General features: G+C 41.3%; 1 protein-coding gene across 3 annotated transcripts in view; it reads right to left on the bottom strand.

The window, feature by feature from the left end:
* esr2b (estrogen receptor 2b) overlaps positions 1–23323 on the bottom strand; it is a 42717-nt gene extending 19394 nt beyond the window's left edge. The window contains exon 1 of one of the 3 annotated variants that reach the window (XM_030718158.1): positions 23138–23323. The gene's annotated coding sequence lies outside the window, so the exon portion shown is untranslated. Of the gene's footprint in view, positions 1–12362; positions 12424–23137 lie in introns of those variants that run through there. The other 2 variants (XM_030718159.1, XM_030718160.1) reach the window with 2 other exon arrangements.
* Positions 23324–24439: the final 1116 nt, after the last annotated feature.

Raw genomic sequence — 24439 nt, 5'->3', positions numbered from 1 at the left:
TTTGATTACTTTCTATTTCATTTCAATTGAATTCAGTTTTATTTATATAGTGCCAAATTGCAACAGTAACCTCAAGGTGCTTTATGTTGCGAGGTTAGGACCGTACAAAAACTACAGTGAAAACCCAACAGTCATAACGACCCCCTATGAGCAAGCACTTGGAAACAGTGGGAAGGAAAAACTCCCTTTTAACAGGAAGAAACCTCCAGCAGAACCAGGCTCAGGGAGGGGCAGTCATCTGCACATGCCAATTTGTGGCACAGCCAAATTACACCAAACTGGGAGCTGGTTCCACTGAAGAGGAGCCTGAAAGCTGAAGGCTCTGCCTCCCATTCTACTCTTAACTAGCCTAGGAACCACAAGTAAGCCAGCTGTCTGTGCTCTATTGTGCTTTATTGGGGTAGTATGGTACTATGAGGTCTTTAACATAAGATGGGGCCTGATTATTCAAGACCTTTTATGTGAAGGCATGAATTAAATTAAATTCTAGATTTAACAGGAAGCCAATGAAGGGAAGCCAATATGGGAGAAATACACTGTAAACCCAGATTTTGATTCCACTTAAAAATATTGAGTTCATGTTACTTAAAATTGCCTAGAATGTGAACATTACTTGTTAATGCTGAGTAGACTGTACTTTTTGATGGTCTATCTTATTGTAATCATGTGTTTGAGTTCAAACAACTTAATATCATCAAGTTTTGCACCTGCTAAAAATCTAGTTTATACCAGTTTAAATAGACTGGATTAATGTACAGCTGCATGGTGGCATGATGGTTAACACTGCTGCCTCACAGGTAGAACGCCATCTAGAAGGTCTGGGTTCAATTCCGGCTTGGCCCAGGCCTCTTGCTGTGTGGAATAGAAGACATTTGGTGTTTTTGTTTGGTTTTTGTTCACAACGCTCTCTCGTATAGTTTTTTATTGTTCCATGGACAAATGTTATTTGTAAATGTTAATGTACCAGCATTCAGCAGGGCTGAGTTTTATCATGTTTGTTTATTTTCCAAATTTAAACAGACACAGTTCAACACTGTAAAAAATATTTGTGTTACTGGGCAGCATGGTGGCGTGTTGGTTAGCACTGCTGCCTCACAGCTATCTCATAGTCTGGGTTCAATTCCACCTTAGCCTGGGATTCTTGGTGTGTGGAGTTTGTATGTTCTCCCTGCGTCTGTATGGGTTTCCTCCCACAATCTGAAGACATCTAGTTACTGGGGTTAGGTTAATTGGTCTCTCTAAATTGGCCACAGGTGTGAATGGTTGTCTGTGTCAGCCCTGGTGACCTGTACAGGGTGTATCCTGCATCTTACTGCCTTGTCAGCTGTAATAGGCTCCAGCCCCCACCACCCCCACACAACCATGAAAAGGATAGGGGAATTGATTGATCAAAAGACATTTTATTTTTTCATGAACTATAAAAGATAAGTTTGGTCAATTAGAACATACATCCATCCATCCATCCATTTTCTTCCGCTTATCCGGGGCCGGGTCGCGGGGGCAGAAGCCTAAGCAGAGAAGCCCAGGCTTCCCTCTCCCCAGCCACCTCCTCCAGCTCATCCGGAGGGACCCCAAGGCGTTCCCAGGCCAGCCGAGATACATAATCTCTCCAGCGTGTCCTGGGTCTACCACGGGGCCTCTTCCCGGTGGGACATGCCCGGAACACCTCACCCAGGAGGCGGCCAGGAGGCATCCTAATCAGATGCCCGAGCCACCTCAACTGGCTCCTTTCGATGTGGAGGAGCAGCGGCTCTACTCTGAGCCCCTCCCGGATGGCCGCACTCCTCACCTTATCTCTAAGGGAAAGGCCAGCCACCCTTCGAAGGAAACTCATTTCTGCCGCTTGTATTCGCGATCTTATTCTTTCGGTCACTACCCAAAGCTCGTGACCATAGGTGAGGGTAGGAACGTAGATCGACCGGTAAATCGAGAGCTTGATTTACCGGTCATACCGGTAACATGAAGCATCACTGCAGAAGCAGCCCCGATCCGCCTGTCGATCTCCCGTTCCCTTCTCCCATCACTCGTGAACAAGACCCCGAGATACTTAAACTCCTCCACTTGAGGCAAGAACTCGTTCCTGAGCCGGAGATGGCACTCCACCCTTTTCCGGCTGAGGACCATGGCCTCAGACTTAGAGGTGCTGATTCTCATGCCAGCCGCTTCACACTCGGCTGCGAACCGTTCCACTGCGAGCTGGAGGCCCCCCCCTGATGAAGCCAACAGAACCGCATCATCTGCAAAAAGCAGAGATGAGACTCTGAGGCCACCAAGGAAGAAGCCTTCCGCCACCTGGCTACGCCTAGAAATTCTGTCCATAAAAATTATGAACAGAATCGGTGACAAAGGGCAGCCCTGACGGAGTCCAACACCCACAGGAAACAAATCCGACTTATTACCGGCTATACGGACCAAGCTCTCACTGTGGTTGTACAAGGACTGAATGGCCCGCAACAATGGGCCAGACACCCCATACTCCCGCAGAACCTCCCAAAGAACACCCCGAGGAACACGGTCGAATGCCTTCTCCAAGTCCACAAAGCACATGTAGACTGGTTGGGCAAACTCCCACGCACACTCGAATATCCTTGAGAGGATAAAGAGCTGGTCCAGCGTTCCACGACCAGGACGAAAACCGCATTGTTCCTCCTGAATCCGAGGTTCGACTAACGGACGCACCCTCCTTTCCAGCACCCTGGCATAGACCTTACCGGGGAGGCTGAGTAGTGTGATACCCCGAAAGTTGGAGCACACCCTCCGGTCTCCCTTCTTAAAGATGGGGACCACCACCCCGGTCTGCCAATCCAATGGCACTGCCCCAGATCTCCACGCAATGTTGCAGAGGCGTGTCAACCAAGACAGTCCTACAACATCCAGAGCCTTCAGGAACTCAGGGCGAATCTCGTCCACCCCAGGGGCTCTGCCACCAAGGAGTTGTTTAACTACCTCAGTGACCTCACCCCCAGTGATGGTCAAGTCATCCCCCTCATCCCCAGACTCTGCTTCCACTACAGAAGGCGTGTCAGTGGGATTCAGAAGGTCCTCGAAGTATTCCTTCCACCGTCCGACTATAGCCTCAGTTGAAGTCAGCAGCACCCCCCCCGCACTATAAACAGTGTGAGTGAAGCACTGCTTTCCCCTCCTGAGTCGCCTGACGGTTTGCCAGAATCGCTTCGATGCCGTCCGAAAGTCTTTTTCCATAGCCTCACCGAACTCCTCCCACACTCGAGTTTTTGCTTTGGCCACTACCCGAGCTGCATTCTTCTTGGCCTGTTGATACCTGTCAGCTGCCTCCGGAGTCCCACAGGCTAACCAAGCCCGATAAGACTCTTTCTTCAGCTTGATGGCTCCCTTCACCTCCGGTGACCACCATCTGGTTCGGGGGTTACCACCACGACAGGCACCAACCACCTTGCAGCCACAGCTCTGAGCAGCAGCCTCAACAATGGAGGTGCGGAACATGGTCCATTCGGACTTAATGTCCTCAGCCTCCCTCGGAATGCTGTCGAAGTTCTGCCGGAGGTGGGAGTTGAAGATCTCCCGGACTGGGGCTTCTGCCAGGCGTTCCCAGCGCACCCTCACAATACGTTTAGGTGTGCCAGGTCTGTCCAGCATCTTCCCCCGCCACCTGATCCAACTCACCACCAGGTGGTGATCAGTTGACAGCTCAGCTCCTCTCTTCACCCGAGTGTCCAGAACATACGGCCGCAGATCTGATGATACAATTACAAAATCGATCATCGACCTGCGACCTAGGGTGTCCTGGTGCCATGTGCACTTATGGACATCCTTGTGTTCGAACACGGTGTTTGTTATGGACAAACTGTGGTTTGCACAGAAGTCCAATAACAAAACACCATTCGGGTTCAGATCGGGCAGGCCGTTCCTCCCAATCACGCCCCTCCAGGTCTCACTGTCATTGCCCACGTGAGCGTTGAAGTCTCCCAGCAAGACTATGGAGTCACCAGATGGAGCACTCTCCAGCACCCCACCCAGCAACTCCAAAAACGGTGGGTACCCTGAACTGTCATTCGGCGCATAAGCACAAACAACAGTCAGGACCCGTTCCCCAGCCCGAAGGCGCAGGGAAACTACCCTCTCGTCCACCGGTGAAAACTCCGACGTACAGGCAGCAAGCTGGGGGGATACAAGAATACCCACCCCAGCTCGCCGCCTCTCACCGAGGGCAACTCCAGACTGGAACAGAGTCCAGCCCTTCTCCAGGAGACTGGTTCCAGAGCCCAGGCCATGCGTTGAGGTGAGCCCAACTATATCTAGCTGGTATCTCTCAACCTCACGCACTAGCTCAGGCTCCTTCCCCACTTAGAACATACAATTTAGTTCAATTGGAAATGGAGTAGTGCTTACTGAACAGGCTGAGTTAAATGAACTGTTTCAGTACTTAAAAAATGTAAGGCAACGAGTTACCTTTGGTTTTTTTATCCGGGTTTACAGTGTATGCTCTCTCTTTCTAGTCCCTGTCAGTACTTTACCATTTTGGATCAACCAAAGGCTTTTCCAGGAGCTTTTAGGACAGCCTGATAATAATGAATTACAATAATCCAGCCTAGAAGTAATAAATGCATGAATTAGCTTTTCAGCATCAGTCTAAGAAAGGATGTTTCTAATTTTAGAAAATTACACAAATGCAAAAAAGCGGTCCTACATATTTGTTTAATATGTGCATTGAAGGACATATTCTGGTCAAAAATGACTCCAAGATTTCTCACAGTGTTACTGGAGGCCAAAGTAATGCCATCCAGAGTAAGTATCTGTTCGACACCATGTTTCTAAGATTTGTGGGGCCGAGTACAAGAACTTCAGTTTTACCTGAATTTAGAAGCAGGAAATTAGAGGTCATCCAGGCCTTTATGTCTTTAAGACATTCCTGTAGTTTAACTAATTGATGTGCGTCATCTGGCTTCATAGATAGATAAACCTGGGTATCATCAGCATAACAATGAAAATGTGTGCAATGCTTTCTAATAATACTGCCTAAGGGAAGCATGTATAATGTCAATACAATTGGTCTTAGCACAGAACCCTGTGGAACTCCATAATTAACCTTAGTGTGTGAAGAAGACTCCCCATTTACATGAACAAATTGGAATGTATTAGATAAACCTTCAATACCTAATCTCTGAAATAAAATGTTATGGTCAACAGTATCGAAAGATGCACTGAGCCCTAACCACCTGAACATAAAGATATGTCTTTGAGAAGGTTATGTATGATTTCTTTCAAGAAGTCATTACTGGTTAAGGTTAAAGGAATACTTGGCTCAACAGAGCTCTATCTCTTTGTCAGTCTGGCTATCACAGTCAGCTGTGTGGCAGGCAGCATTTGAACCCAAAATGCACGACTCAAAAAAAGGGTTAAGCTTAACTCCAGCTTTATTGCTGAACAAACTAGTTTACAAAGATGGTCAGGGCCCAGCAGACTAGCAAAACTAAACACAACACACAGAACAGGGGACTAGCAAACTGAAACAGGAAGTGACCACACATAAAATACACACAGACTTTACACAACACAGGGAAGATGCACACACCAGAAACACAACACAGAAGCCTTGACAAAGGAGGGAGGAATACTGAGGGACAACTGACTGAGCAAGTGAAAACAAAATATACCTTACAGAAACCTATAACAGACATAACATAACATGAAGCAAACCAAGAACCCATACCACACCCACAAAATAAAACAAGTCCAAAAAACTGAGAACACTAGGCAAATAACCCAGGACCATGACACTGGCTACAGTGCAGAAAAGAAACCTGGGTTTGTTCTTATTTTCTTCAATCTGTGATGAATAGTAACATGTCCTAGCTTTACGGAGGGCTTTTTTAAATTTTTTTTTTATTTTTTATAGAGCAACAAACTAAAGTGGCTAAATGAGCATCTTATAAATTAGTGAGACGCCATTCCCTCTCCAGCTTTCGGGTTATCTGCTTTAAGCTGTGTGTTTGTGAATTATACCACGGAGTCAGGCACTTCTGATTTGAAGCTTTCCTTTTCAGAGGAGCCACAGTATCCAAAGTCGTACGCAGTGAGGGTGTAAAACTATTGACGAGATAATCGACCTCACTGGGAGCAGAGTTTAGGTAGCTGCTCTGCACTGTGTTGGCACTGAAGAGCATAAGAATGAAGGAATTAGATCCTTAAACTTAGTTACAGCACTTTCAGAAAGACTTCTACTGTAATAAAACTTCTTCCCCACTGCTGAGCAATTCATTAAAGTAAATGTAAATGTTACTAAGAAATGATCAGACAGGAGGGGGCTTTCAGGGTATACTGTTAAGTCTTCAGTTTCTATGCCATATGTTAGGACAAGATCCAGAGTATGGTTAAAGTGGTGGGTGGGCTCCTTTACATTTTGAGAGAATAATATATTTCGATATCATGTTTAGTTTAGTTAAAGTAAATGAAAGGATGAATTATGTATATTACAAAAAATGGAATAAAATTAAAAAATTGAAAAAAGAGAGAAGCCAATTGAATCTAGATTAAAATCAGTGTTGAGGCTGTTATTTTCAGCATCTACATGGATATTAAAATCGCCCCCTATAATTATTTTATCAGAACTGAGCACTAAATCAGATAAAAAGTCTGAGAAATCAGACAGAAACTCTGAGTAAGGACCAGGTTGACTGTATAGCTTTGGCAGGTACAACCCCAATTCCAAAAAAAGTTGGGATGCTACATAAGAACAGAATGCAATGATTTGGAAACCTCATAAACCTATATTTGATTCAGAATGAAAACAAATGTTTAAACTGAGACATTTTAGTAGTGGAAAACTGTTATTTAACCAGACAAATTGAAATTTGAAAGTCTTTTTTGGAAAACATGGATGCTTTTGAACTGAGCTTGGTATCAAGTTCAAAAGCTAGCACCTCTGATGGTATGGGGGTGCATTATTATTGCCTTTTGAACTGGCAGCTTAAACATCTGGAAAGGCACAATCAGTGCTGAAAAGTTTATACAGGTTTCAGAGCAACATGTGCTCCCATCCAGATGTCTTTTTCAGGGAAGGCCTTTTATATTTCAGCAAGACAATGCTAAACCCCGTCCTGCATCTATTCCAACAGCTTTGAAGCAGAAGAGTCCAGGTGATGAACTGGCCTGCCTGCAGTGCAGACTTTTCACCAATTGAAAACATTTGGAGCATCATGAAAAGAAAATTACACCAAAGAAAACCCAGGACTGTTGAGCAACTAGAACCTTCTATCAGACAGGACTAGGACAACATTCCTAACCCAAAGTCCAGCAGCTGGTCTCCTCATTTCCCAGAAATTTACAGACTTGTTAAAAGAAGAGGGGCTGCTGAATAGTGGTAAACATGGCCCAGCTAAATTTTTTTTTTCCTCAGTTTAAAAAATTTGGTGTTTTCTCTAATCTATTTTGAATAAAATCTGGGTTCATGAGATTTTCAAATCATTGCATTCTGTTTTTATTTACATTTTTACACACCGTCCCAACATTTTTGGACTGGATTTTTGGGTTTTAATTTTTCTAGCATGTAACTTTACATCAAATAATTTTCTCTGTTAGTTTGGGAATGAGCTGCACACAAAAGATGCCACAGTTTGATTAACTATTTTAAATACTTTCTGCAGCCATTAAATAAAAAGGCATCTGTGGTTGGATATACGGGGTAAAACTGGACAACCAACAAATTCCCAAAGATGGTGATTTCTAATGCAGTTAGCAAAATGTCTTTATACAGTCACATTCAAAAAAATGAATAAATGCAATAAATAAATAAATTGTAGAAGGCTGCTGAAGATGTTTAATAAACCTTTTGCCTCTCTTCCCTACATCTCTGCAACTGAGAATGAGACTGCACAGTCAACATGACCCATGGAGCCACACCAAACAGCAAAAACCTGCTAAGTCAACATTGTCTGGGGTACGGTCAGAATTTGGCATAAACATAAAAACATGGATCCATCCTACTTAGCATCAACAGTTCAGGCTGGTGTTTTTGGTGTAATCGTGTGGGGATTTCTTCTTGGCACACTTTGGGCCCCTGACTACCAAATGGACACACAGCCTACCTAGATGACCAGTTTATCCAACTTCTGGTGGATCTTTTGCTTCCAGCAGGACAACACACCATGTCACAAAACTCAGACCATGTAAAACTGGCTTCATGAACATGTACTGTACTCAGACATCTTTACAGTCAACCAATCTCAAACCAAGAGCACCTTTGAGATGTGGTGTAACTGGAAATTCTCATTGTGGCTCGCAGCTGATAAATCTGCAAAAACTGTATGGTGATATTATGTCAATATGGACAAAAATCTCTAAGAAAGCACCTTGTTCAAGCCAAAAGGGAGTCCAACCCTTTTTGGTCAGGTGAGTGTAACATACTGATGTCTGGTAATATTAGTTTGTATACTTGGCACAGACATTGTTTCTGAACGAGGGAAAACTAAAAAAAACAATTTTTGCATCGCTGCGCTGTGCTCCGGGGTCACAGTGGAACTGAGCGAAGATGTCCGTAAGTTGCGTTGCGTTGTGTGTTGTGGCAGGTAATATGACATTTCTAAATGCTCAACAAATATCAGCAAACACGCAAACTGTTTGAGTGCAGTTTGACACACAGTGTGTCTGCTAGCTAAAGGTCCAGCTACTGTTTCCCAGAATGAGAGAGAAGTTCACTCAGAGATGGAGAAAGATGGAAGAAAGGTAAGGACTGCTCAGTGACATTTGATAAACTATACATTTAAAGCCCACATGTAACGTCCACGTTTAAAAGAAATCAAATATTGATTTGTATATGATGTGAAATTTAGTTTTTAGCGTTCCCCCACCTGCCGAATCCCACTGTAACCCCTGACTGTACTAATTCTTGTGTTTATGTGTGGAGGCAGAGTCACCCTCTAGGTAACAGCTTCAAGCCGAGTACATTCATTAGAATTTAAGTTAGAATAATGTTTGTATTCTCAGTTTACCATTTTATTAAATTAATATAGCCAGTTCAGTTAGCTTTACACACAACTAGCTGTTAGAAACAAAGAGCTACTTCTATTTTCTTACTTTGAGTACATTTCAGAGCCTGTACTTTTTACTTTTACCTGAGTAAAGAAGTTGAATCGGTACTTCAACTTTTACCAGAGTATTTTTTTAACACAAGTATCTGTACTTCTACTTAAGCACACATATATACTTTTGCCACCTCTGGTTAAATGTAAAAAAATCCGACCACATTTCTGCATTTTAAACCACATAAACTGCTCACTGTGACTATAATAGAATAGAATGCCTTTATTGTCATTATACAGGATGTACAATGAGATTGGAGGGCCACTCCTGTTCAGTGCCATGTAACAGAAAATCAAACTCTCTAAAATGAAAATAAAAATATTATAATCTAGTATAATCAATATGATCAAGAGATATACAGAAAATAAACAATGTGTAAAAAAATAACATAATGACATCAGACTGAAATAAATCTGAATCATCCTGTGACATGGAATCTGAAAATGGAAGAAATGGAAGCTCTGTGTAAAAACGCTGTCCCTCAGTGATGCTTTTGGCAAAAAGGCTTAGAGAGCGTAAGAAATACTGAATTGTTCTTACATGAGACACACGAGTTTCTGTTTCTTTTCTTGTTACATGCCAAAAAAAATGCTTATCAAGGAAAGCTTTTGTGGAACGATTGGTTTAGATTGCCCAATCGTGACACAGAAGTAATCTATAGTTCCTGAAACTACTCTGTCAAAATCACAAAATACACAGTAAGAAGGATAACAGTTATAATGATTCATACAGTATGCCATCCCCTGCTAAGCAGCAGTTAAATAAAGCAAAATCATGAATCTAAGGAGCTTTTCTTGGTTAGCTAAAGCCAACAACTGATGTGTCAAATGTTCCCACAGTTACATGCAGCTTTTATTGAGCATGTGTCACACACAGCCCAGTGAAATGATGCAACAGCTTACTTATTGCGTCAAAGGTGAAGAGACGAACCCAGTATTTATTAGCAGTGTATTTCAACCATGAACATTTGTTCCAAAGACAGAATATAAAAGCACAAAATGATCTGCCTCTTTGACCTCACTTGGCTTGCAAAACTGTGCCAGCAAAGCTATCCAGTGGTTAATCAGTGCCAGAATCAAGAGCTCAGCAGCTGGTAGCGCTGCACAGTTAACTGTACACACCATGAATGACAAGTAGAAACATACAGCTGGCAGGTACAGGGAGTTAGGTTATTTTTTAAGTACATTTAAGATTGATGGGTAAGCTAGAAATGGGAAAATGCACGAGTTCCATGGCTAGTGTAGCCTTGAGGTCAAAAAAGGCATCAAAAAGCAAAATATGGCAACATTTAAGGAAATGCATGATACTATATAACAAATATTCTTTTGTGTTTTGTTTCAAATCTCTTCTTTCATCTTTTCAAATAAGTGCGAGGAGACAGAGACAGAGAGTAGTACAGAAACAGAAACAAGTTATATCAAGCTTTTTCCAAGGACCCGGGGTCCCTCTAATTTTTCCATGAAATGCTTTTGAAAGTGAAAGTGATTTTTGTTTTCTGAAATGCAGTTGTGTTTTGCAAGTATAGACATAAAGCTACATTTTAAGAGACTTTAATACTGGCAGCTGAGACCAAAGGTCACAATTACATGCAAATGTTATGTATGCAAAAAGCATCTTGGAGTAAAGGATGAATTACCAAACAAAACCAAGCAGCTTCAAAACCTCTGGAGTTCAAGATTGTTACTGTAGGCTAGCCAGGAGACCCCATGCCAATCAATCAACAGTCAGTGTGTGTGATGAAGGTCAGGTTAAAGTGACCTTGAGCAAAAACAATGCACCCTTATGTGCACAGCATGTTTATGAACACGGCCTGTGTCATAATTCACACCCTTGAAATCCACTGAGATTCACATCCAGGCTGGCAAAGCCTGTCCACTTCTGCTCACAAAAAACAAATGCATCCAAGAAATGCAGCCTTCTTTGACTTTAATTGGTGGATTTCTGAACAGCAGCGGACAGCAAGAACTGAAACCTACAGCTCTTCAAGTCAGGTCAGATGTCCATGTCATACTGCTCACCAGCCTCGATTGTTAACCACAGGGTGTTGCAAACAGATAAAGATATATATCCAGGGGTCATCTGCTGTCCATGATGTGCTGGTATTACATTTAACAGCCTGAACTGTAAACTCAGGAAATTTGTCCAAGAAACCATTATGAAGGTGACTTTCTTGATAATTTAGTTGTTAACATACAGTTGCAGAAGTGCAAGCGTGGCACCATAAGCAGCAGTGGTAATGTGTACAATGCCGAACATGATAACGTTCACTTAAGAACCCATCCAGCCCTTAACAAATGAAGTCCCTAAGTAGGCTTATCACTAATATCGGATATCATGGCAGCTTACACTGTTACTGCAACTCCTATTTTAAGCTTTTAATTTTGGTTCAAATGCATCTACCTTGAAGTACCAAATTTTTAATTATCCAAATGCCACCATTTAGCCTCTCACATCTTTGTCTCAGGGCACGTCATTTCTCACATCAACCTCATTTCAAGCAGCAGCAAGCGGCTGTTTGAATCAGGGAAACTCTCTTAGAACTGCCAAGCCGCAGACACATGAAGTTAAAGATTCATTCATCAGGTTGCTGCGTGTGTTTTCTGATCAGTGCTAAAAGTTTGTACTGCGTTAAAGCCGCATTTGTGTGGACTTGCTGCTGAGCTCTTCTGCCCCCCATTGGCCTAAAAATGACCACCTGCCTTCTTTCACCTGCAACTGGGCTGCACAGTGAGAAACTCGGATCCTGTTTTGGAAGCCAATTTTCTCTCGTTTTTTTTTTTGCCCCTCAATAAATAACAACAACAAAGTCAGTGTTGTAGTGACTTCACATCCTGCACAGGTTTTAGCACAAACGTCAGCACACATTTTTACCAGCACTAAAAAACTCTGTGGTACATGCAGTACTAAAAGCATCTTTGGTTCTGCTTGAAAGGTTTAGTTACACTTTTTTGTTACAGTTGGAGCGCAATTTACTGATAACTGAAATGCGAAATTAAAGTGTTACTGCATCCATGAAAATCGAATTGTGAGAGCTAAACACGGCCGGATCAAAGTTTAAGGGAACAAGCAGCTCGGATGCGGCTGGAAATTAAACTGTTACAGAGACTAAATAGGAGATTCACAATTACAGCAAAACTAACTGCCAACACTCTGGCTGACATTTCACATCTGAATAGCTTTTCAGAGTTGCCAAATTTAATTTAATGCAGCCTTTCAGTATTGCTCAGAAAAAAAAAATCCTGACGTTCTAGCTATGTAAGCATGCACTGAATCAAAAGACATTAAAAACACTATAAACAACTCACTTAATTCTTCAAGCTGTGCGGCTCAACACTCAGGGTTGTACCAAGTGGCTATGTAAAAGCCTGTTCTGTCAGAAAGCTGAAGTTTGAGCTTTGGACAGACTGGTGTTCATGGCAGCCTTCCATGGTAAACCACCAGACAGGCGCCAAGGGGTCAAAGGACACTGTCTTAATGCAACTCTGTCTTTAATTCCACTGCTTCATTTGCATATCACAGAGAACCTGCCCAGTAAACAAGCAGAAAAACCTAAATTTGTAAAATCAAAGACGACAATAATGAATCCAAAGCCAACTTTACTTTACTACCAGGAATATGTCAGTCTGTCACAGAAGTACAGAAATGCTAATCCACATTTCACTTTTACTACAAAGATGACTGAAAAAAAAGAAAATAGAAATCATAGTTATTTACCAGTGAGGTAATGACATTTTTTAACCTCTAGATCCTGCATACAGATTTTAAAAATTCCAAGTAAAATAAACTTTTATAAATAAATACCCAGTCAAATGTTGCATTTGGTGTACCTCATACTCAATTTGGTGCTGCACCCTTGTATGTGGCCCAGGCTCATCTAATGTGGCCAAAGTCTGTTTGTCCCTATAAACAAAAAATCTTTGTTACAAAAATCACTAAGAAATAGTTTTACAATCTGTGAAAAGCAGAGCATGCACTGCTGTCATGGTTTAACGAGGAAAATCATGAGACTTGACCATGAATGGATGATCTTTCTTCAGGGGGTGTTTTTGCCGTGAAGTATATTAAAAACTTGTTTATTCCTCATATATAAAGAAGGTCCTCCTTTCAGAAAAAGGCTCCCAGCCAGTAACACATACCAGAACACAAAGACCCCCAGCTAAACCATTAGGCAGCCCGTATTCCTCCATTCTCTCACCCTAACAAAGCCAACAAGGAGCTGCTGGAGGACAAGAGGCACGCTGAATTAAAGAGGTCGACAGATTACATGGGAGCAGGAGGAGCTGGAGGAAGCTGCTGCTTCTGCTTTGCAGAGAAGTCGAGACAGCGAGAGGCTGCAGCAGAGCGGACAGGCTGAATTACGGTGTCGGGATGTGGAGTCGTTTTACCTGTCACCTGTCACTGCTGCCGTTCCATCTACCTGCCAGACAGGTTTGTTCCATTTACTGTAGCAGAGTTAGCCAAAAAAAAAAAAGTCACATCCTGTGAAGGGCATTTCATTTTTTTTCCCAAACCCAAATTTAAATGAAAAATACCTGAGGGGTGATGTTAAATCAGTTAACACCAGGTGCTAAAACTTGATACATCACTATATCATCAATCCAAAGGCATGTCTGTTAGGTTAACTCGTGATTCTAAATTGGCTCTAGGTATGAATGTGAGTGTGACTGGTTGTCTTTCTCTCTGTGTTAGACCTGTGACAGATTGGGGATCTGTCCAGAGTGTATCCTAACGCTCACCCTGTAACAGCTGGAATAGGCTCCCACCCCACCACAACCCTGAATTGGATCAGTAGAGGAAGATGGAAGGATGGATCAGTCAAATAAATAAATAAACTTACGGTACAGGTAAAAATATTAGAAACTATTTTAATAACCGATTGAGCAATTGTGCAACTTTTTCCTATTTATGGCACTGCTCTGTTATTTCATTTCTGTAACTTCACATTTACTGTCAAACTCAGCAGTACATCAGCAGACCTACAGTATACACTACATTTTGCTAGAAAGACATATGGGTGAAGAAAGAATGAAGGATGACAGGAGCTGAATAGTTAAATCTCTCTCATTCTTCTGTTCTGTTTTTTAAGTTCAAATAAACGTGAAGCTCAAGGGTGGAAAAAATTAATAAATTGCCAAAAGAAGCGCCAAAAGCTACAGTTCAGGGGCTGGTACTGATTTGAATTTAATTTAAAATTGTTATATCAGAAACCCACGCTAATTTTATAGTCAGTGAGTTTACCATTCACTGGAACTGCTAGCTGCATTCTCTGGGCACTTAGCAACTTTGCGAGTGTTAGCCAGGCGACAAATTTCTAACTTTCAGTTCAGTTCAATTCAATTTTATTTATATAGTCACCTCAAGGCAAATTATACTGTAAAGTAAAGACTTGACAATAATACAGAGAAAACCTCAACAATCCAATGAGACCCTATGGGCAAGCAGTTGGCAATAGTAGGAAGGAAAAACTCGCTTTTAACAGGAAGAACCAGGCTCAGGGAGGGGCAGCCATCTGGTTGGGGGCCTTTGGTCAGATCATAGAAAACAGAAATGAGTGAGAGGTGAATAAAGAAAGTGTTTTTGCAGCCGCAGCCGTCTGGTGGCCTTCATACATAATGCAGGTTTAAGGCACTCCTGCACTGGCTTAATTAAAAAAAACCAATTAACTCAAAAAAAAAAAAAAAACCTTTCAGAATGACTCATCTAAAAATTACTTTTTGTTGTTGGTTCGTTTTTCCACAATGACAACACAACTTTCTGTTTGTGTTATTGAAAGAAAGAAAGAAAGAAAGAAAGAAAGAAAGAAAGAAAGAAAGAAAGAAAGAAAGAAAGAAAGAAAGAAAGAAAGAAAGAAAGAAAGAAAGAAAGAAACACATTTCATGATTAGAACTGTTGTCTGTAAACATAACTCAAGGGAGAATTACTATACAACTAAATAACTATCCATCAGAAAACTCTGTGTTTGTGAGAGTTTGTGGCAGGAAAGGCAGGCAAAAAAATGTGCTGACCACAAGTTGAAGAAAAGTATATCACTGCTGGTCCCCCCACAGATGGCTATGGATGACAATTTGAAACAAAAATGTTAAATTTGGATTCATCACTCCATAAGACCTGCTGCCATTGCTTTTCAGTCCAGTTCTTGAGTAATTTGGCATACTATGCTTCAGTCTTTTCTCCCCATTCCCTTGCTTAAGAATGGTTTACCACTGACACATTTTCTGACGAGGCTTCAGAGAACAGTAGATGGGTCAACTGAAAGACTAGATGCATATTGTTAGCAATTATTATTATTACTACTATATTATTATTACTATATTTCCTATAGTTTGCCTTTTGTCCTTTCTCTCTCTGCTCTCTTCTCTTTTCGCTGACCCCCAACCAGTCGGCTGCCCCTCCCTGAGCCTGGTTCTGCTGGAGGTTTCTTCCTGTGAAAAAGGAGTTTTTCCTTCGTACTGTTGCCAAGTGCTCGCTCATGGAGGTGTAATTGTTGGGGTTTCTAATATTGTAGAGTCTTTACCTTACTATATAAAGCATTTTGAGACAACTGCTGTTATGAATTGGCGCTATATAAATGATACTGAACTGAATTAAACTGAATCTCTCAGGTCCCGTGTTAGGTCTTTTCTGGATTTTTATCTTATTTGTTAAGGACTTGATCTTCAGGTACTATTAACTTGCAGTAGTATTTTTTATTTTATTTTTTTAGCTCTGCCATCTCTTATTTTTTACTTTTTGGTCCTCCACTTGTCCAGTTTCCTGAAATGTTCCTGGAAAGAACACACAGTACATCGTGCTGAGATATGCCAAGTTTTGGCAAATACCTCTTTGGGCATCACCTTGTTGTCCTCACAAAATAGAGCAATAAAGGTGACAAAGAAAGTAACTAAGCAAATGTGTTAGATTTTGTGAGAGCAAAGTGGGTAATCTGCATTATCTGGCTATAACTGTGGGCTTGAGTCCCTCTAAATGTATATTTTTAATACTATGAATAACTGGTTATGTTCCGACCCATGTCTGAGCATGACTGTTTTAAACAGCTTCCAACATATTTTTCTATTCTTGGCACTGTTATATCCCCTAGTATGATCATCTCAAGAGCACAGCTGACATCATCCACAACCATAAACTAAGATTTCTAAACATGTACAACAATTTATGTGTAATTTTGAGTACTCACAACTGTGTGTTACAATCCACACACCAATACAAATCAATTTGAACACACATGAAATTATTTTACATTATTTTATATCTGAATCTGAAATTGGATTCATTTTTATTCATATAGCACCAAATCACAACAACAGTCGCCTCAATGGGTTTTATATTGTAAGGTTAAGATCCTACAATAATAAATATGAAATGCAGTTTTTAAATGATGATTTCATTTAAGGGAAACAGCTATCCAAACCTGTCTGACCCTATGTGAAAAAGTAATTTCCGCCTACAACTAATAATTGGTTTAGGTCAATTACCTAATAAGGTGAATCATGCAAGCCTGTTCGATGATCCGCATGTGAGTGAAAAGAATGTCACAAAATTTTTTAGACATTATGAGGCCAAAATAAAAAAGTTTGAGCATTTCTAATATAAATAATTTTACATGTGTTTAAAATGATCTGTAAATGTGAGTAGATTGGAACACGCAGTTGTGAGTACTTGAAATTCCACACAAATTGCTGTACACATTTGTAAATCTTAGTTTATGGTTGTGGATTATGCCATACATATTTGGCAACCACTGGAGACAAATTTATCTCCATAGCTTTGACTGTGATCAAAGAAGCCCCACCCACCTCCCGCTCACATCTTTTGTTTGAAAGGGGCAGCCAATCAAGAGAAAGTTGGTTTAAAGGGAGAGGATCACATAACAAAATTACACTTTGAACTGGGAATCATGCAGAGCTAGGAGAAAAAAATAATAAACATAAAAAATGGGAAATGAGCACAAGATGTGCCCTTCAACTTTAACATCTTTTCCACTATATATTCTTTAGAGGCAACACTAAAGAATATAAATGGCAGGTATATAATTGTAGAAACACAATTCAAAGGTTTTTCTGGACATCAGGGTCACTGATCTGCAATGTGAAACACATTCACAGAGGCTGCAACAAGGACATGGATAGCTTGCTGGAGATGCAGAAGAGCTTTACTGTAAGCAAACAAAACATAGTCCTATTTAATTAAGCAAAAACTGCAGGAGTGGAAACAAATGTGCTCATGTGATTAAAATCTTGTTATTAAATGGTAAATGGACTGGTTCTTATACAATATATTGCCAAAAGTATTCACTCATCGGGTGCCCGGGTGGCTTAGTGGTGAAGCCGGTGATCACATACAAATGCTGCGTTGCTGTGCGGGTGGCGTGGGTTTGAGTCCCAGCCTGTCGCCAGTTTGCCTGTGTGTCTTCCCCTGTATCTTTCCCCCATTTCCCAGCTCCTTCCACTGCTGATAAAAGTTGCTGTGGCCAAAAATGTAAAAAAGAAAGTATTCACTTGTCTGCCTTCACATGCGCATAAACTTGAGTAACATCCTTTTCTTAATCCATGGGGTTTAATATGAAGCTGGCCCACCCTTTGCAGCTATAACAGCTTCAACTCTTCTGGGAAGCCTTTTCACAAGGTTTAGGAGTGTTTATGGGAATTTTTGACCATTCTTCCAGAAGCACATTTGTGAGGTGAGACACTGATGTTGGATGAGAAGGCCTGGCTCACAGTCTCCACTCTAATTCATCCCAAAGGTGTTCTATCAGGTTGAGGTCAGGACTCTGTGCAGGCCAGTCAAGTTCTTCCACACCAAACTCATTCATCCATGTCTTTATGGACCTGCTTTGTGCACTGGTGCTCAGTCATGTTGGAACAGGAAGGGGCCATCCCCAAACTGTTCCCACAAAGTTGGGAGCCTGAAATTGTCCATAATATCTTAGTATGCTGAAGCATTAAGAGTTCCTTTCACTGGAACTAAGGAGCTGAGCCCAGCTCCTGAAAAACACCCCCACACCATAACCCCCCCCTCCCCTTCCAAACTTTACACTTGGCACAATGCAGTCAGACAAATACCGTTCCCCTGGCAACCACCAAAACCCAGACTCATCCATCAGATTGCCAGAAGGAGAAGTGTGATTCGTCACTCCAGAGAACACGTCTCCACTGCTCTAGAGTCCAGTGGCAGCGAGCTTTACACCACTGCAGCTGATGCTTTGCATTGTGCTTGATGATGGAAACCTATTCCATGAAGCTCTCTACACACTGTTCTTGAGCTGAAGGCCACATGAAGTTTGGAGGTCTGTAGCGTATTCACTGAGCTCCTGAGAGCGACCCATTCTTTCACTAATGTTTGTAGAAGCAGTCTGCATGCCTAGGTGCTTGGTTTATACACCTGTGGCCATGGAAGTGACTGGAACACCTGAATTCAATGATTTGGATGGGTGAGTGAATACCTGAGGCAATATAGTGTATATCACCTTATATCATCTATTCTACCTGAGCATTCAAAGCACTTGATATAACATGTTTCATTCCCATTCACACACACACTCATACAAGAACTTCAAGCCATTTTTTTATGTCTAAGTGCTTTCTATCTAACATTCAGACACATTCACACTCTGATTAATGCACCAGAGAGCAAGCTGGAGTTCAGTATCTTGCCCAAGGACACTTTGGCATACAGACTGGAGCAGCCAGGGATCAAACCACCAACTTTTCAAACCTTCTTTAGTAGAATACCTCCTCTACGTCCTGAACCACAGCCACCCAGTTACTCAATAATGTTATGATTACAGGTGCCGGCAATCTGCCATTAAAAGGTTTATTACACAATAACAGCACAATAACTCATGTTCCAGCACATGATGGTAAGCCATCAGACACACCTACTCCATGTGCATTATAAATCACAGAAAATGTTTTGGTTTTATTTAATGGGAACAGTGGCGCTTTGACTACCTTATGTTACCCAAGCGCTACACTTAAGGCAACTCATTATTTGCATCCACTGCCATTTTCTTCCAGGTTTCAGGTGGCAAGTTGCAAATTGCTGCAAATTGCAAATTGACACTTCTGATGTCCTAACAAGAGCAAAGGGTACTTAAAGTCTGTTGTTTCAATTAAACATTGCTGTTGATCCTTGAAACCGTAGCATAAACATGCCGATTATATGGAGATTTACTGACACACTACCACTGTACTTGTTTCAGGAAAAGCAAGCGGCTCTCTTTTTGGGGGTAGAATCACTCTATGATTCACAATTCTCCCCACAGATTTAGTTCAAGTCATGTAATCACATGAGTGGTTTTTCATATGGTTGCCTGGATACAATGCTGGTCACTTCAACTCAAGGCTAAAAGGCCCAAACTCACAAATCTAAGCAACCTGTTTTTGCTTTGTTTTCTATTCAAGTTCTAACCGGAAGTGACAACTTACAGGACTCATATGTTGGGAGCACTGTGTTATTCCTGCCATGCTGTCTGCAAAATAAGTTACACCTCCACGATGCACAAGTTGACGTCAGTGAGTGTCATCCAGATTTTTTTCATGCTTTTGCTGAGTTAATGAGAATTCCTCCGAAAAACAGATTATGCACCAAATTAAGATAATCTGCAGTATAAGATCATCAGCCCATAAACCATCCGTCTTTCCGAGATCTTGTTCAGATGGATGCATTTGAAACCCCAGGTGAGCTACATAAATTATAAATGACAAAATATACATTCAAATATATCTCAAAGCATGTAGTCAAACAATCATGAAAGCTATGAAAATTGGCCAAAATAGAAACAAACAAAAGAAAAATCAAACAATCCTAATGTCAATTAAAGTCAACTACCAACCACCAGATAATAAATAAATTAAAACAAATCCTTTCATCATATATGAAACAAAAAATGTATCAAGTGACCTGATCAACCGGAAAGCAGCTGATAGTCACACCATCAGCAGGGGTGTTAAAATACAAGTAACACTGTGTTCATTACAACCTGAGTTAGGTTTTAATTTAGCAATTCTTACTATTACCCTTTGCTCTCATTCTAACCAAACCTATTTAAGTTTACACCTATGTCACAGCCACAGCTAAGAAGAACAAAAAAAGGTGTGACTAATCTGAGTGACTGCAACATATAAAGAGGACGCCACACCCGAGTTTCCATTTGCCAACCAGACTTATTTTATTTAAACAGAATGAAAGGCTGGAGGTTTTGGGAAAAAGATAGGCTAAACTAGCAAATGAATCCACGAAAAACAGACTCCCAGAGCATCCATCCCCAAAGGGAAAAGAAAACAAGTAAATCCCTAAAAAGAAGCAGGAACCGGAGGATTCGGGAAAGCTGCTTGGTGTGGGAGATCCCATCCTCTGTTAAGCAGAGGACAGAGCTATCATTAATCACTCCCACCTGGCACACCTGAGGGAGAGAAAGATGAGCGAAGGAGGAGGGAGAGAGAGCAAAGTGAGTGGGAAGCATTACGCTAACGAGCTTTGAAGATGCAGATAAACGTCCTGAAGAAAACTGCTACCTTATGAAAGAAAAAAATTACAGTCACAACAAGTATTTTTTATTTATCCTCTCCTTGCATTCTATTCTGCCTGTCCAATCTGTTCCATGCAGACATCCACCCTGAAGAAAACTACTCCAACTACAAAACACAAGTGCATTTTTTTGTTGAGCATCAAAACTTAAATGTTAATGATTTTACATTTAGTTTTTTCTGCTCTTGCGGGCAGCTCCTCAGTTCCCAAATTCATTCATGCTGAAACACAGTTCTGCAATCTGTCGCCAAAAACTACAGTCACTAATTAAAGTTCTGTTTTGCTCAGGGAACTTGAGAGGGGTGGGTTATCCATTAAGAATTCAACATTACAAATTCAAAGATCCAGTCTTCAACTTGCAATCCATGACTTTGATGCACAGCTTTGGACTAACAGACACCTGAAGCCAAATGAAACTAGTTTCCTTCTGAAAATGATTTAAGACTAAAGAGTGCAGCCGAACAAGCTGAACAAACGCTATCAACACGTGCAGCGTGATCCCACTCTGATACTTCACTCTGTGAATGCAGTTCAAGGCACGACACGCTCCTCTTACTGCTGCTACAGCTGCCTGCAGGGAGGGAAGGGAAGACTGCAGCACGTCTTTTCAGCTCACCACTGCCATGTTTTAGTTACATAGTGTTCTCATGTATCTCGGGAGATGTACTAACTGTGGGCTGGACTGGGTGGAGGGGGTGGGGGATCAGGGACTGTTGAGCAGAGTGACCTTGATAAGTTTTCGTTGCCAAACTGTGGAATTCTTTTCAATGGAAATGAAAAGCGGAGATCGGAAGAGGATGTGCCGAGAGCCTGAAATCTTATTTCTAGTAGCAACAGGACTTCCCTCTATTCCCCCCCCCTCCCCTACACACACACACACACACACACACACACACACACACACACACACACACACACACACACACACACACACACACACACATATTTTCATCTCCCACACAGCTAAGTTATTGGCGAGTGGAAATGGAATCTGGTATTTACAGTAACAGCCAGATTATAATTACACTGTGAGCAGTCTCAAGGCTGTGGACAGGAGGCTGTCAGACTTACATCCACTGTAAGGCCTGAAGAACAGGAGCAGATAGTCAGTTTTGTTGATGTGATAAACTAATCGTCAGGGCCGTCTAAAGATTAAAGTGCAAATCTTCACACTAAAACTACAGTAAAGTTGTAACACAACGTGAAGGGTCTTCTTTAATGCAAGAGAGAAAAAGAAAACTAAAAACCCATGAGAAGTTCTAATGAGAATATTAACTCTATTTTATATTGGAGAATCTTAACTAAACTGATGTGACTGGGCTGATTTACACCCACCATCATGTGGTGGCTTGCAACCTTTTTGTTCTATTTTAGATGCACAGATTTAAGAAGATTTAAGCTGAATGCAGTACAACTGTGAAGGAGTAATGAAACTATCATCCTCATTAGAATGGCTTGGAGAAAAGATGGAAAAGGGATGAGAAAATTTATCATCATTCTAATCAAAAATGTGGACTAGTTTTCATCTATTTGTCTCCATATGACTCCTTCCTTTGGATTTCCAATCTTTTTTGTTTTATTTTTGTTTTTTGTCCTTTTCAGTTTGAATACAAATGAAAAATACTCACAACTAAGACATTTCATTGAATAAGACACTGAAATTGGGCACAAAACATCAGCAGGAGCCTTTACAGCTCAGTGTTATTCCAGTCTTTCTATTATTTGATCTGCCTGGGAAAGTTTTTCAAGAGTGAAATAAAAAAAAACTCATATTCAAAACATTTTTTACATTTTTACATTCTTAACTTTTCTTCACGTGTGAGAGCGTGTGAAGGTTTCTCACTGTCAAAGCCACATTAAACTACTGGAAAACCAAAGGTTAAGCGGTATGATTTTCTCCAAATTCAACTATGAGCTCATACACTGATATTATTTTATATAATCTATACCAACATGTCTCTGCGAGTCAGTATGGACGTCCACATATTGACTCACAGACCTTTTCAGGAAAATATTAAAATTCCTCAACGACTGGAGAAACTAATATAACTGCAGGCAAGAGATCTGATAATGAATCATATCTCCCCCCTTTAGCTCTGGTCAAATTGCACTGTTTTAAAAGCAGTCTCAGAAAGAGTCTTTTTACAAAATGAGATGTTCTGGTTAAAAGCAATAAAATTAGACACTTTATGGTTACAGAGCATTTCCTACAGAGTAAAAAATAAATAAAATCTCATTACACGCTTAATAAGTCATTTTAAACGCTTTTTTTTTTTTTAAGCTTTCGCCTTATTTGAAGAAAGTCGTCTCTTAAACCCGGTGGACCTCACTGCGGTTTAATGCACATCAGTCAAACCTTGAACTCTCTGAGATGCGCAAAGTTGACCCACAAATCAAATGGGCGTCTTAAAATCTTTTTCCAGGATGATCAGGATTTACTTTATGGAACCTGCACCTGTTACAGTGGAAGCTTTGCCCCCAGCTGCGCTCTGACTCAGACTCTGCTCATCTCAGTGGAAAAGACAACACTTTTTTTTTTTTCCATGTCACAAACCTGTCAGAGGAACATGTCAGCTGCCGTTTCTGCTGCTTTACTTCTCCAAAGTCGCTACAAAGAGTCAATAAATGCCGGAGGGAAAATTGAAAGCGTAAAAGTGAAATTGAACGCACAGCACATGTACACGGCGCGTATTCCTCCGCGTTATTCCCCCCACGAACTTCTTCATTGCTGGTGTGTCAGTAATATTTCCACTCAATCCCTCTCCAGCCCACTACATGCCAGGTTTAAGGTTTCCCATTCGGAGACGTCACTGGACACGCCTTCTGGGAGCGCTGCCCAGCAGCGCTACGCACAGAAGGAGGACGCTCGGGAACTTAAATTAAATATGTTCAAACCCAAAGAATTAAATCCTGTGTACGCACATTACAGCTCAAGAGGTGTTTGTCGTATAATTAAAAGACCACCTTGGTGCTGTGATGGAGCCCAAACTTTATCTCTCTCTGATTTCGCTGCGATCTTCATCTGCTCTGAGTTAATGATTTAAAAAAGGAGCACAATAAAAGCAGGAGTCCTAAAAGGCTCAGAGAGCACAGCCTGTGCAACAATAACATCCTTGTTCTTACCTGTAAAACTGCAAGAAATTGTAAAATGAAGGTAAAGGATAATAGCACGGTGGGAATCAATTTCCACAGAGCATCCCATCTTTTCAGCAGCATCCGGAACCACACCAACTTTCTGTTTGTTTCCTCACCAGGAAAATGTAACCCTCCATGGAACACAGTGCACACTCACTTTCTGCACATTCAGTGAAATGCACCACTCACAGATTGCACTGCATTTTTGGATATTTAATGGCTACAGCTAATTCACACACTATGCACGAAGCCTTTGCATTGCTGTTTTGTGCTAAATAAATTGGCAGCATGATGGTACAGTGGTTAGCACCTCACAGAAGGAATGTTTTGGGTTCGAACCTCCTGCTCAGCTGTGACCCTGTGTGGAGTTTGCATGTTCTTGAGCTGGACTTGCCTTCCTCCAGGTTTCTGAGCAAAAAGAAAGTCCGCACACCAGAAAAGCTCCTGGGAGAAAATTTATTAACAAAACCTCGAGGAAAGTCCTTCCTCCAGGTTTCTCCCACAGGCTGCTCCAAATTAGCCACACAGTAGGTGTGGTTGGCTTATATATTCTACTGTATACTTTTAGTTGGATAATTTCCCAAAATAGGATCGGGAGAGTGTCCTTGTACCATCAGCTCCTTTAAACCATCCCGATACCAGTTTCTTGAAATTGCCTGCGTGTCGTCGTGCTTTTGATGTATTATCATTGTCACTTGTGTAATGCACTCCCTTTTTTTTT

This window comes from Archocentrus centrarchus, chromosome 22, assembly GCF_007364275.1.
Source record: "Archocentrus centrarchus isolate MPI-CPG fArcCen1 chromosome 22, fArcCen1, whole genome shotgun sequence".
Classification (NCBI taxonomy): domain Eukaryota; kingdom Metazoa; phylum Chordata; class Actinopteri; order Cichliformes; family Cichlidae; genus Archocentrus; species Archocentrus centrarchus.
The sequence above is the reverse complement of the archived record's forward strand: the minus strand, read 5'-3'. Positions and strand labels throughout refer to the sequence as shown.